Source organism: Poecilia reticulata, linkage group LG21 (assembly GCF_000633615.1).
Source record: "Poecilia reticulata strain Guanapo linkage group LG21, Guppy_female_1.0+MT, whole genome shotgun sequence".
NCBI classification, from domain to species: domain Eukaryota; kingdom Metazoa; phylum Chordata; class Actinopteri; order Cyprinodontiformes; family Poeciliidae; genus Poecilia; species Poecilia reticulata.
In genome coordinates, this window is record NC_024351.1 from 6,372,773 (window position 1) to 6,387,621 (window position 14,849).

Here is a 14,849-nt window from a genome sequence, read left to right on the forward strand (position 1 = left end):
ACACACACACACACACACACACACACACACACACACACACACACACACACACACACACACACACACACACAAAATCCCCCAAAACATAACTACCATTTAACTGACAAAAAGACATGAAACACAAAAAAACACTAATCAGATTTTATTGATAGGTATGTGCGTGATTGGTTGGGTAGATTCTGTGCAGATTTAACACAGCAGCGATACAAGCTGCTGTGAAATGGAGACGAGGTAATTACAGTTAACTTGAGTTCGGCTTCACTCTGTCCACACATGCAGTCCCTGAATATTTCAAAAAGAGGACAGAGAATAATTCATGATGCTGTATTGTGAAATAAGGCAGAATTATTGCGAGAACAAGCTGATTTGGTAACACTGTGAGAGGAATTTTGACACAAGTTAATTTCTCCAGGGGATAATAAATGCTTTATCTCTCCTTAAAGATCAGCAGAAACCTTCTGATGTCAGAGACATCGCTCTTACTAGTTAATGAGGCTGCTTTAGATGTCTTTGAAGATAAGTCACTCTAACACCTTTCCACTATTGATTGTAATCAGGATAAATAATGTGAGAGAGCTAACGGACCGTTTCTCTTGTTTCAAATGTCAAGCGATAAAAACAGATAACCAGCACATAACCCTCATGCAGAGCAACGCAACCTGCCCGAAAAATATCCACTGCAAATATGAACTTCTCGTTATTCTTATTCACAGCCATAAGCAGGTGTTGTTTGCCACGAGAAATCGAGGCAAACGATGAACATGTGAAACAAGATACTCTATAAAGATAAAGCTGTTTAGTGTTCATGCAAGATGCTGTATGTGTTAAGCAACTACCACAAACCAAGTATTGACTCAAAGTGTTAAGCTGAACATCCCAGTTTGCAGATGCTTGCAAACTGGGAAGAAGACGTGTGTGTTCTTTATTAATATAGAAACTTGTCTGTACATTTGACCTTTCTCAGTCTCCTTCTAACTGGCAGTGCTGCTGAGCCTGTTTGGGCAAATACATCATCTTTGAATGTGCCATGAGAAAAGCAATTTAGTCACAGAAGATGGTCGCCTAAATTATGTTACAGACCTTAAACTCCACGCAGCCTTTTATGGCGGTTTAGGTTGGTGGGCTCAGGAAAGGAAAATACACCATGAAGACGCCCTCTCTTTATTAAATGTTTTAACGTAAATGACAGAATGAAATAAAGCCGGAGGACGTTGATGCATGGCAGCTCGGATTTTCTTCCTTTGAGGCAGTTGCGGGACCGATAAAATATATTTTGTTCCTTTTTCACTTCCTGTTTACAGAAAATATTTTGTCTGACCATACTTCATTTTGGACAGTGTCAGTTTATCTTTATGACAGGTTTTCCCATCATCAGTGTGTGTTAAAATTGTTTATATATATTGTTGGCTCTAGTGGCCTTTATTTGAAAGTAGTTCAACAGGAAAGAGGGGGAAGACATGCAGCAAATGTCACCAGGAAGAGAATTGAACCTGCAACCACTGGCATGAGGAATAAGGCCTCAATATGTGGGTCGTGCTTTGCCCCTGCACCACCACAGCACCCCTAAAATTGTTCTTTAATGCATTTATTTCAGAAGCGCCTTCAGAGAGGCAGCAAAAAACTGCCTCTATGATAGTCCAACATATGTCAGCCAGAGTTTGCGTCTTACTTTCCCACTGCAACTTAATGTTGTTTACCTATTCAGTTTATTTTCCTTTTGAATTGCCTTGTTATTGAAAATGTGCTATACAAATAAAATAGCCTTCCCTTAAAGGATTTTCTTAAAAAAAAACAAAAAACAAAGGCTATCTGTGTAAATACAGTGAATCTCACTAAACTATCTTTTTGAATTATGAAGGAATAAAAACAAAAACCAGAAATGCAACAGACATGTAAAACTGATTTATGATGTTTATCTTCATGTAGCTTACAGATTACCACATTCTTTATGGAACACATTCAATGTTGTAATAAATATTCTTACATATCTGCCTCCACTCTTTCTGCGCTCACCTTTAAATGATGGCGCTAATCAAAAGCACATCCTTCCTTCAGTCGAGTATTCCCTTCCTTACTCAAGATGGAAACTTTGGAAGGATGAGATTTATAAACCGATGAAAAGATATTTCATGCTGCCGGTGTTTGGAAAATGAAGAGATTTGTCTTCCGAGCAGGAGAGCCGGACAGTCAGTCTGAAGATGCAAAACATCTCATGCTAACTAGTCAAATCACATTTTTCTGTATTTTCTTTAAACCATCACTGTGCTTGTTTGTGGTTTTTGACTGTTGCCATGGCCAAATTACTAACATTTTCTCCTGAGCCACACTTATTTTTATTTTTATTAAAGTTAAATAATGTTAAAACCATCAGAAAACCAATGTACCTGAAGAACATCATTTAAAGCGATACGGAGTTCTGCAGGTGTGCTCTATGTACTTCAACTAAAGCTGATGGAGGAGGAAAATCCTTACCATTGCTTGGACCATATAACATTTAAAAGTATATAAATTTCACATGTTTTTGAACCCAGATAAAGTTAGTGCTGAAAACAGAAGACAAAAGTGTCACTGACCTTTTCTGAGGACTCCAGTTTGATTTGCTGTTGAAGGAAAAGTCATTGTAGTTCTCAATTTAATCTTGGATAGCTTTGAACTTCAGACAAAAACCTCCTGAGGAGTATTTATTATAATTTATTAAATAAAAGCTCCCTTTCATATGGCCACACAAGGCACAGACGAAAACTGCGCAGCTTTTACCTGAGAGTTCAGGTTTCTCCGTTTCTTCTGCCAGACTTTGAAGAATAGAGCTTTTCTCAGTGTGGCTGTAGACACATTGTGTGGTTATCATTTCCCAAGCACAAAAGGCCAGAGGACATTTGGTGTTCAAGCTACACTAGCTCTCATATGTGAGCTGCTGGCCAAACACAAAGCCCTCAGAGGGAAACAGAAGATTTCAGAGCAGAAGATTTCTTTTTTTTTTCTTTTTATTTAGAGACTGCTCGCAAAATAACCCCCTACACAAAGGGACACAAGCCCTCAACGTTCATATAATTAGCTAGCTTTAGAAAACAATTTTTCCGTTGTGCAGCACTTACCTTGTCTAATTTGGCTGAGGAGGAAAATCTGTGCTATTAACAGATGCACATCATTCTTCATGCTTCATTAAGTTAAGTAATTCCTGTGCAGAGGTTACTTAGTCTCCAGCGGGTTGTGGGGAAGAAAAATGACGCACTAACTAGTTCACTTGGCTGTAACAGCAGTCAGGAAAACACAGAGCAGAGTTCCATTTGCCTTTTCAATCCCCAAGTCCGGGTTGTTGCCCTTTCTGCCAGCTGTCAGGATTTAAAGTGGAGACAGTCAGTAATAGTGACAGGCAAGGATGGCGAACAAGCGAACATAAAGAAGCCATATGAATATGTTTGACCTTGTGTGTGACTGATAATTTCCATGTTGAATGAAAAGTACATTTAGCTTCCAGCTACAGAAACATGCTCCTTTTATGCAGCGACCTCTACGATGATCAACGGCCTTGTTAAAACCTTTTTAGAAATCCATCGGACATTACGGTAGTTAAATTTCACACCAATAATCATTGAAAAGGTGATTGTTTGCAGTGTGCAAAACCGAGCTCAATTTCACCTCCATAATTCGGTCAGAATAAATGCTTCAGCAGAAACTGGGAAAAATATTGTTGTGGTTGATTTGATTTTAATTGTTTTTTTGTTTTTGAGTTCCTGAACTAAGTTACTTTTATTTACATGGTGTGATTTGTCCATTTTTTTTTAACCATACACCTTCATATCACTACAGAACAAGTAACAGGAAGCAGCCCTCCATGTAGGATTGAGGTGAAAAGTGAAATTGAAGAAGTTGCTTTCTTATCTTAAACTCATTCAAACCAGGACATTTGGGATTTAAACTCAGGTCTCCTAGGGGAAGTCTTATGCTTTTTTCTCACTTATAATAGATTCCAAAAGCCCAACTCAATTATCCCTCATCTTAGAGACATTTAACTCAAAATTGTTCATTCTATGTTAAAAGTTTGTAACATTTGAATACATTTGAACACTTCTTGTCGCTTTACCGTCACTCCATGTGAAAAAAAAAAAGAGCAACGTAACTTATTCGTCAAGAGTTCTTCATAGCTGATAATGCCTCTGCCCTCTTCCCACAACATATTTACGCTGTCCTTACAGAACAGGCTGGATGTAATGTACCTTTAAAGCACGGCCCACGGAGAAAAAAGGGTTTGGCTTGGTTTTAAAATTTGAAATGAACTTGAGTTTGCATAAATAAATTTAGCTCATTTGGCAGGCGCACTCATTGTGGTACAAGAGCCAAAATTGTCCGTTTTCCATAATGAACAAAAGCACCGGAGAACTGAGCTCCCTGTCCTCCTTTTGCCAAGACATGTTGGCACATTTGTTGCTTTTCTAATGGGGGTACTTAAATTAAATGCAGAGTCATTTCAGAGAGCTGGAGCTATTAATAGTCTCTGGAGGCTGTTGAAAGAAGAAAAAATGCATAACTTTGATTGCTTTGACAGGAAAGCAATAAATCAAATAAAGTCGTAAAGCCTCTGGCTCTAATTCAGGAGCAAACAAATATATATATATAATTTTTTTTTTTTTTTTTTCTGAAATTAATACACTTGTCTAATTTTCTGTACAGGATGTTTTTTTAATTATTTTTTTTTACTCTCCTATCCAAATATCAGGCCAATATAATTGCAATATCCAATTGTATTATAACACCAATATGACAAAATCACTATCTGAACTTAAAATACGTCAAATTAATCAAATAAGTTTAATAGGTATAACAACAAAACTATGTGGTATTGGAAAACAAACAGGGATGTAGAAATGATGGTCAATATTAGTTATATAACGGGTGCTACAAAGATTAAATCATATAACTTAAGTTGTATTAATGAAAGCTGTCAAATAAATCTGTCTCACCTCTCATAGGAATAAAACTGAAAACAAAAAAAGGTGATTGCATTGTTCAATTATTGCTGAATAAATTCTCCATTCTTACTTCAAAGAGAGGAAAATGTCTGTGTGCTCACGTCTCCTCCGCTGAAGAGCGCAGGTACATTTTAATCAGTTCTGCTGTCTAAAGTTTGCTTTGAGCACTTTATAAACCTAAATGACTGAATGAAGGAAAAGAGAAATATTCATACTGTACTGCTGAACCATCGGTGGAAGTGAGCCCTGAGGACTGCTCTCTAGGTTCTCTGGTTTTCTGGCAGAATCCAAAAGTTTGAAAGTTTGGTTAGTTGGAGATGTTTAAAATTCCCTTTCGATATCATCAAGATTGCAAATGACTGTCTTGGTCAACAGTTTTACCCTTAGAAAGTCAAGAACAGTTGTACTTTTGGATGGTTTTGCAATGTATCCTAATCAAAAGGTTTTAATTCAAGGGTATGCAGATTTACGCAACCAGGTTACTGCAACTGTTTTTTTTTACTTACATTGTATGGAATATATGTGACATTATATTTTGAAATTTAAAAATATCTTCAATTTTAGACAAAAAAAAGGAGATTTTGAAAGGGGTTGTTTCAAGTAAGACCTGATTCAAGCACGTTGTTTTTCAAAAGGCAAGGAAAGTTGCTGGGGAAAAAAAAGACAAGATTAAGTTCTATACAGGTCAGGCTACGTATCATACTTGAGAGATGAAGCTAACCTTGTACAATAGAGAATTAGCTCCACTCTGATATGGATGAAGATGGGTGTAAAATAAAAGAATGTTAGCTCAAGAGAAACAAATCTTAGAAAATACAGTCAGAATCCAGCTGCAATCTAACAAACCCAAATAGAAAAAATTAAATACATTTGTGACATTCCAATTAAATCCCTTTTTAAGGTAATCCAGATCTCCCCAGCTCTGATGTTAAGCCTTCGAGCTACCCGAGGTAACAAATAGAAACCTAGTTAATTCAAATTGAGCTGAACCGATAATGTGACCTTACATATAGAGATAAATTTCCCATCACTCAAGCAGCATGACTTCAAGTGAGGAATACATTGGTGGGCAATGTTGGCTGAAGTAATATAATGTGATATAATTTCCAGATAGAAAAGAGCATCACCAGAATATTAACATTTTACATAAAAGGATGTTTGCACCACAGTGCTAACTTTCAAATTAACCATTAAGTAGGCCAACTTCAGAGCCGGCTGCCTAAAAGTTTTCCTTTAGCTGAATAAAACATAACTTTTGGTCTAATTACACTAATAACACTGTGTCATGTAATGTTGAGCAATCAGAGTGATGCAATCCGAGGGAAATCACGGATATTGTGGCTCATCAGGTATGCACTAAGAGTGAAATTACAGAGATGTTGGGAAAGTCCAAGACAGGTTGTTTTTGTGATATGATCGCATATAACCACACATTTTGGAGACATGATTGGGGTCTATATAAACAGAAAGTGTAATCAAGGCAAGGTTTACAAGTTTAAGTTATTACTGAAGCCTTCTTTAAATCCACAGCCAAGATTATTATCATTGCTTCGACCTCCAGTACCAATACCGCTATTGGCATTGGTTCCCTATAGGTGAGGCTGTAGGCAGTTTAAAGGAATAAAGAATTGGCAAATCAGGATTCATCAGTGCTTTGAATAAAATGTTTTTTTTTTTACTTTGCTTTGTCGATTTCCGTGGTAGGGGCTACAGCAGTGCCCTTTAAGTGACATCTTCTCGCAAAAACGACTTTGGTTTGATGGGACTTTGTGGCGTTTGACTGTTGTCACTGTGCATGCATTGTAGTTTTTTGTTTTTTTCCTGTTTGCTCTGCTTTCCTCCCAGAGTGAAAAATAAACATAATATGTTTATTGGCATCTCTAAGTTGCCCTTGGGTTTGAATGATGGTGTGTGGCTGTTTGCACTTCGATTCTCTGTTACCCTGTAATAAGCTGGCAACCTGTCCTTGGTCCTGCAAGGATTTAGCAGGTGTACGTTTGTACCTGCCTAGGCAACAATGCTGGGTTTTGCTGATGATTAATGTCATGTTTGATGATGTGTCTAGTGGAATATTGACAATAAAAGTGAAACAAAGGTGGTAAGAAAGATGGTGTGTGTTTTTCACTAATACAAACTGAATATTACGTTAAGATCGATGAAACAACCACATTTAAAGACACATTGTACTCTACAAGAACCGACAGGAAAAGGATCTCATATGACCCGGAAATCAACAAGTATTATCTTAACTGATTTACACGTAAGAATAACTACACTTACATTTTCTTAAAAAACTAAGAAAACGGTGTTGTGGATTCATTTTGAGTTCCAGTACCTACTTAAGTCAAAGAAAGGATAGTAAAATAAATGCAAAAGCAAGGTTCTGTCTTCATGACTGGCCTTGATCCATCAGATTTAGAGGAGGTAGATCTTATTTAAATTTACCCGATAAGAGAAAACACAGCTTAGTTTCACTGTGTTTTTATATAAAATGAATGAAAAAATGACTTTCTTTTGTCGTATCCCATTTGCAATGTTTTTGTGTGCGATGTCCATGTGCAACCTGTGGCTATACAAACTTTAAGAAAAACTTATTAGTGTAATTTATTAATGTGAAGGCAATTTTTTTCTCCAACCCAACAAATCTTTCGTAGATTTGTCGTGAATTTGACTAGGAGTGAAAATGCATCAGGATTCTAAGAATACAATTACACGGAGTGATAAATTATGTAAGCAGTTTATTAGTTGAAACATAATAGGGTCAGCAAGTGAAAACCAAGAATTAGGTTAGAGGTCAAAACTGATAGACAAAACCTTAATTCTGCGATGTACAGTTGTTCTTGTGCTGTACTTTCTATCTGTGTGTAGGCTTTACTGATACTTTGGTTTGGATAATTCCAGGGTTTTATTAACCACTTGGCTGCTACCTCAACAAAAAAAGAATAAAGACACTGGCTGTCCATCATTTTACTAAAACAGGCTCGTAATTAAGAAGAACTCATCTGTTCATTATTCACTTGTCAAAACAGAAGAAAGGAGGCTAGCCTGAAGTCACTGATACAATTTCTTACATAATATTTCAAGTTTTTGCCCTGCAGATTTCAGTAACCTCGCTCGATTTTTAAGACGAAATATGGGCCGAACAAAAAAACAAAAAAAATACAAACCTAACAGATAAAGTCCAGGCAGTTTATTCGAAAGAACATGCACTCTGTCCAACTGATGAATTACAAAGTCTTATTTTCTACATCCATCCCCGCAACATCAGCAGCAAATGGAGATTTATCACTCCATAATCCCCATTGTGGAGATGGGGACTCAATTCAACCCTGCTGCTGATTTAACGGTTTGTCCACAAAGCTTTAACTCGCAGAAACAGCCGGGTTTTATTTCAGAGAAAAAGAATGACGTCTAATTCCCTTCAATTGCCCGGTGGGGACGACCTTAAGCTGCTTTGAAAGGACACCATCCTAAAGAGCCTCTTTGCTGAGGCTTATTTTCTGGTTTTGATCTATCTTGTGGTCACAGAGGTCCTCTATGACGGATTTTGCACATTGTTTGAGTTGACTGACCAAGCGCTCTGCCCTCTGTGTATTATATCGCGCAGCTCTCAATGTGAAGAGGAAGTCGTTTTTCTGTTTGACTTCTCTGAAATAAAGTTATATAAATTCCCATTTTGGCATATTTATTTCTCTGAGGTAAAAACAAACTAAAATGCTAAGCCAGGCTTTCTCCTCTCTCTCTCTCTCTCCTCTCTATAGCGCAGCAAGGAACAAGTTTTCCTCTCCCTAAGCAGCAGTGGTGGCAACAAGGTCTGTATGTCTTCCACGTGAATTGGAGCTGTGCTTCTCGTAGGGAACTCGAGCTTCCTCAATCCAGAACTACATCAAGATTTCTACACTGCCGGCAGACTTTATGTAGGCAAAAAAAAGGGCAACGGTTTTCCTGCAATACAATAGATGTCCCCTCACTTTACTTTAAATAAGTACTGCGGATTACCAGTGTGGTTAGATTCATGCCTTTAATAGTCAGTCTACACACTTTTGACATTTATATCTAATGTTCTCCCCAAGCTAATTCGGTCAAGAAACAAGTTTGTGTTTAATGCGCTTGCTTCATATATTTTTTGTTTAGATCGTTTCACTTGTTTTTATTACTTTTGCAAACCATGGTTGTATTTTATTTAATAATTGCAGTACCTGTTTTATATGTTGTTATTTTGCTTCAGTTCAGCCCAGTTTCCACTGCGTGGGGCCAAATCTTTGACATAGTAAATATTTTCTTGTTGTTTTTTGACCACATAATGCATCTACTCTCAAAGCTTGGTAACAATCACTGCTAACTAACTTTCTTTACCTCACATGTATTTACCTTTAATTGCTGTAAGCCCTTCATGCAAAAATAAAAATGCAAGCAACAATATTAGAGAAAAGTAGGTTAGCTTGAGGCTGCTCAAGTTATAAATTTCAGACTTATGCTTACAACCTGATTTCAAGCTGGAGTAACGTTCTAAAAGACTTATTTTTGGGGTCAGCTAAATATAGCAGATTATGCAGCATGCTCCTGACATTTGTCCTTTGCAAGGAAACATCTTGACAGAGATTTGGGGTATATCTACTTAAGTAGATTCTGTATCAGTGGCACATATGTGAAGTACATAGCATCTTCCTTGTCCAAGTGTCAGGACAATTGACATTTTCAGAAATGTGGCTAAAATGAATATCAGTTTATGGGTCATATTTTATTGGATGCATAAACTGATAATGCTTGAACATTATTCACTCAGAACAGAGCATGTATATACAGTACACCATTAATACGGAAGCAAATGCATAGCAGTGTGCAACAGGGATTTAAATATAATGCATGTTTCTTCAAATCACAGAACATGGGAGAAACTACAGTTAGCTCTACCTCTGCAGGCCCATGTTGCATTATTCAATATAGTGGAAATTAACAATTTTGCATGAATTGATTATTCTTCATTGAACTGCAATCGATAGTCCATTTTCCTCTGTAAGCTAACATTATTTAACAAAAAAGTGAAAATTTTAAAAGAATAAAAAATAAACAAAGTAAGATAACGTTATGTATGTAGTTTATTTTCACACTTTAAAGTAATGTTTCTTTTCATTTTCAGTTTATATAGTCACAGCAGTACATAATTTAAAAGATTTTTTAAAAAATCTGATTTTTATGCATCCCCAGCAGCCTCTTTATGAAGCTTCTCCATTTTGATACAGAGGACAATTTTCACACTCTCAGCCATGATTTACTCCAAAAAATCTGGCTCATTTTCAACACTGAAGCAAATAAATTGCATTATATTTGTTTTTACAGCTCTGCTGGAGCTAATAAAAAAAAAAAAACAACCTCCCCCTTTCCTCCCCTGCAATTTAATTAAAGTATGTTCTGGACTTGTCAAGACTAATACTTCAAGTCTCTCATGGTGGCCTTAGTAATATTTAATCCCTGCTGTCTTTTCAAAACAAACACTGGAGATCTGACAGCCAGAGGTTCAGTAGGTTAAATGCTAATCGCTTTAGACTGCGACAGACTATGAATGGAAGATACCTCACAGGAGATTCAGCTTCTGTCATCCAGCACATTACTCGTTACTATTGTTTCATCCAATCCATTATTAGAAGCAGCATGTTGCTCTGGCAGAAGTGGACGGCACTTTCAAACTGCGTAATAATCAGAAGTGGAGCGAGTGAGCTTCCGTTTCTGAAGCACCTTCCATAATCAGCCATCATCTCCTGGAAGGAGAAAGGTGTGACCTCTTACTATCCCCAACTTCAAACTCTTTGCTTGATCACAAAAAGAGCACGTCGCAACAATCAGTGTCTGACGTGCCCACCTATTCCATCCTGGATTTATTTATATCCCCCCCGCCCCCCACCATGACAATGATTATGCATGGCCTAGAGGTAGACACGCTCTTATGATGAAAGTTGATGAGGTTTGTTATTTGTTACGTTGAGATGTGAAGCTTCCCGCCTGCAGGACCCGATCAAAGCCGAGGCCTGTAAGACCAATTAGAGTATCCAGTAAAAACACTGAGCGGAGATCAAAGAGGAAGCTTCCTTACACGACAGCCAAAGGGATAAAAAAAATAAAATAACAGGATCCCATTAAGAGTATGAGCACATCCACTAAGAGATCCATTATTTGTATTGCTAGATGCTCCTGGTTAGGGGCAGGACTGCATTTTCCTTATGTTTTGTTTTTTTTTTCTACAAAAATGTAAAATGGCTTTTTATTGTTAATATTTCTATACAATACGTTGTTGCACAGGGATAGGGAGCAACACACCCACCGCTGACAGCACTCTCTTTAAAAGATCCTGCAGATCCAGCCAAACAACTGTGCTATTGTTATTACACCACATTTAGTCCAGGCACACATCCGTTGATGGATAGAAAAAGGTTGTTGTACTGTGGGAGAGCACAATGGCGGATGAGACCAAAACACACACACAAAAAAAGAGCAGAATGGATTAGGGTGAGATGTTCTGCCTTGAAGCAAACAAAACACACCAGTCAATTACATCAGGTGGGAACAAAAGAGAAATGGAAAAATGATCATATGGGACTCATTTTGTTCAGACCTTTTTGGCTTCTTCCCTCCCCCCATTTGTATGGAGTATAGAAGTTATGATACAGCACAGCGACTCTAATTTTGGAAAGGATTCTCTTTAGTTTGACAGTTAAGACCCAAATTATTCAGACCTCTGGTGGAATTAGATCGAGCAAGCTGGTTTCTGATTGAAAATGGCACAAGCAACTCCAAAAACACAAGACAATGTGCATGTCGTAAATTACTTGTCCATTTTCTTTTTTGTACATTTGAATAAAAAAAAAAAAATCAATGCCCAAAATTATTTGTCCCTTCTCAGTAATCAGTGGAAAAAGGTGTTGTTGGTTATTACACTAACCAAATTGTTCTGAAAAATTATGTTAAGCTTTTCACAAGTCTTCACTGTTATCTTCGGTCCTCCCTAACCTTAAACAATGGGATTATGAATTTTTGACCTGAGTCAAAAGGTATTTATTTTTATTCATAAAAAAAATTTATGTTTGATGTGTGGCGACTTCCACTTATTTCAATCCTGTTTGGTATGGCAAAGTTGTATGGAAAAAAATAAACATGGCAGTTAGAAAATAAGACACACAGATGGTAATTACTATAATAGCTGCATCTCTCTCTGATGCAGCTCAGTGATGCTTTAAAACTAACATCTGGCTCCATCTTTAAGTTGTACACATGAGTGACAGAAAGAGAAAGTAAGACAGCCAAGACAGAGTATTTACAGAAATTGAGTACGGGTCAAAATCTACAATAAAAAAGTTCAAGTACAGAATTAACCGACCTCAGCAGAAAGCATTTGTCCTTCATCAGGGGCCTCATTTAAAAAAATTTGACACAGCTAGAAGATTTTACCTATGGGAGACTCAAAGAAGGAAATTTAAACTTATTGGGCCTGACCTGATGTATTCTTTCACTATAAGGTGTGTTTTTATAAATCTGGATTTTTGACTTTGGGGCATATGTACAGTTTTAATGTAGATCCAACACAATGTTTTCTAAATGAGAACCCTGGTGTGTAATGTAGGAGGATACAGGGACTGCTGCAGAAACACAAGCACTGGATAAACAGATTCATTTGTTTTAGAAGAAAACGTTATGTTGTTATGTAGCCAAAATTAAAATGCACATTGTAATTCAGGTTTCCCTGGTGCAGTTCTGTTTATTCTGAAAAGAAAAAAAAAGTTTTTATGAGTGAACTATTCTGTTATGTTGACATAACAATTGTATTTTTATGGTGATTTCTCTTTGAACTCAAAAGTTAGATTCTCAAAATACAACAAACCCTTGAGATCCAAACTCCTGCTGGCAAAGTTGGAACTCTGAGTATTTTTCTTATTACCACCCCGACCAAACTTTCCTTAGCAGTAAGCAGTTAAAAACAAGTTAAAATGAAAAGACACCAATAGTGCCAGGAGAAGCTACATCTGGTGTGAAAGTCATATGCTGAAACAACGTTACCTTTGCATTTATTCTTTCAAAAGCCATGATTTAAGTCTCTTGTAGGAAAACATTGAGGTGCATCACAAGATAAGAGTAAGACCAGATTCTTGGCTTCTTGTCTATTCTGCTATCCGCTCAATCACAAAGCCTGCGTGACGTAAGGTTTGTCATCTATACCCACCCACTACAGTCCTCTGAGAATCTAAGGGGACGTCTGCTTTCAACCCAGATTGCAGCACATTATCGCCCCCCTAAGTGGCTGTGATTGTGGTGGGGTTATCAGGCTGAGCCATAACGTAACAATAAGGGAACTGTTTGTCCGTGAGGTGTAAGCTCTAACAATCACTGACACAAAGAGGCGTGTCAGGGTAAGGTGCAGGCTGTATGCCTTTCTTTCACTGGAAGAAAATGACAGCATCGTGAAGATTTTTGTTTTCCTTTTCAGAAGGCTTTCTGTTCTAAAATTACAAATTTTTCAATTGCTTATGCAGAGAAGATTGAAGGTTTGCTCGCTTAAGAAGGCTAAAATAATCATCTCTGTATCATGTCTGTTTTGTTGGGGGAGTACTTAAGACATAAAATGGGAAACAATTTCACTAATCTTCAAATTGCAGCTACAAGTTTAAAGTAAACCCTTTTGCTACACTCGTGTAGATTATACAGTCACAGCTCTGAGGCATAATTTGTCATTTTTTTTTGTATACGGAGCGCAAACCAGATCCCTTTTTATTCAAACCTCTAATTAACTGAGCCGAATTACAAAGAATCACTTTTTTTTTTTTTTTTTGATGAGCGCTTTGGTACTGAACAGATTAATTACTTCAGTGCCCTATATACATTCAGTGCTACATTTTTAGAGTATGTGCACTGTGACTCAACTTGTCTACCATTTAACGCCTTCATTTCAGTGTTTCCTCCTTCCATTGTTTCAAAATTAAACGCAAGACAGAAATATTTAGCAGCTCCAGTGAAACCAAAAATAGGCTCTGTGTATGTGACATCAAACAGTGAGTGAGAGTCTGCTTCAAATAATGGCCACTCAGTGCGAAGAGCTCTGGCAGAGCCCTCGACACGTCCAGACTGCTAGCACATCAACTGGCATGAAACGCGTCCGCCACACTTAACGCACCGCAGCCGCCGCAGTCAGGCCACTGCCAATCAGCCTGAGAGGTCAGAGGAGCCCATGAAATGTGAACCTGCTCAAGTTTCACCCATAGACAGTAATTAATAATGAGCTCCCAAAGGAAATGCATTCCTCAATCAGTTTGTGATGGACTCGTCGTCAAATGGCTGTGACCAATCATCCAAGGAGCATAATTACCATCGAGGGAAAACAAGCACTCGTTTTGCTCGGAACAGAACAGAAACTCCTGGAATTCAAAAGAGAAGCATCTGTTAGATCTGAAGTTTACACATTATTCTGTGTCTCATGATCTGAGAGGAGTCAGATTGTTTAAAGGTGGAGAGATTAATTAGGCCTTCAGGTAGCACTGACCAAGGGCGTAGGAACAAGTTTATCATTGGGGGGGGGGACACATATCGGAAACYTGAAAGATCCGTAAATAGCTTGAGCAAAAATGTCAAACAATGGTGTCATCAACGTGTTACTCTAATCTGACCCCTTGTAACGAGTAATCTAACGTGTTACTATTTACAATCCAATAATCAGATTAAAATTACCCAAGTTAAGCATTTGTGATTATTTTTAGAAAACACATATTGTTGCTTTCTTCTTTTTCCTTGGGGAGATACGTTTCATATGTAACACCAGTGACACAAACATAAACGATGAAGGGAAAAGAGATGCACATTTTCTAGCGGATGGACGAATTTTTCATTGAGTGATCA

The 14,849-nt window shown here is 37.5% G+C and overlaps 1 long non-coding RNA gene across 1 annotated transcript in view; it reads left to right on the forward strand.

Moving 5' to 3' along the window:
- Positions 1-14,625, forward strand: part of LOC103457611 (uncharacterized) — a 38,729-nt gene extending 24,104 nt beyond the window's left edge. Inside the window, exon 3 of the long non-coding RNA XR_532453.2 lies at positions 8,732-14,625. This is a non-coding gene — a long non-coding RNA (uncharacterized LOC103457611). The remainder of the gene's footprint in view (positions 1-8,731) is intronic.
- Positions 14,626-14,849: the final 224 nt, after the last annotated feature.